The 446-nt window shown below is 45.3% G+C and overlaps 1 protein-coding gene across 1 annotated transcript in view; it reads left to right on the top strand.

Annotated features, from left to right (window-relative positions):
• The window catches only part of LOC119586791 (chloride channel protein 2-like), a gene marked incomplete at its 3' end in the record, with an annotated part of 22,238 nt that overhangs the window by 17,267 nt on the left and 4,525 nt on the right, over positions 1 to 446 (top strand).

The raw sequence follows: 446 nt of genomic DNA, 5'->3' as shown, positions 1-446 counted from the left end.
TAAGATTGCATTTGCGGTGCAGCCACACAAATCGTAATGGGGATAAGGAAAAATATTATCCGTTGTGTACTGTAATGAGCTGCATTTTTATCATGATTGCTATGTAGTAATACGCATCCATTGATTATTAATATTATTGCCACTGCTATCTGAAACCTTGTCAAAATCGCTGTTCCTCTTACACCCTCATATAACACGGACCCTACCCCGAAAAAGAATAAATATTTGGGGCTCCGAGACTCCAATGAGACAGAGGAAAAGTTAACAAGTTTATCTCGGCCTCGGGAGCAGCGGCAGTGTTTCTTGCAGGACAAAGCAATTCCCGAGATTGGCCGAATCCTCGCCGGGGTTCTGGGGTTCAGGCGCCCCCTGCGAGTGACGCCCATAGCCCTTTTATTTATTTATTTATTTTAGGGGGGGGGGGGGGGCTCTTAGTTTGCTCTCTA

Source organism: Penaeus monodon, chromosome 22 (assembly GCF_015228065.2).
Source record: "Penaeus monodon isolate SGIC_2016 chromosome 22, NSTDA_Pmon_1, whole genome shotgun sequence".
In the NCBI taxonomy this organism is placed as follows: domain Eukaryota; kingdom Metazoa; phylum Arthropoda; class Malacostraca; order Decapoda; family Penaeidae; genus Penaeus; species Penaeus monodon.
This window is presented reverse-complemented; position numbering and strand designations above follow the sequence as displayed.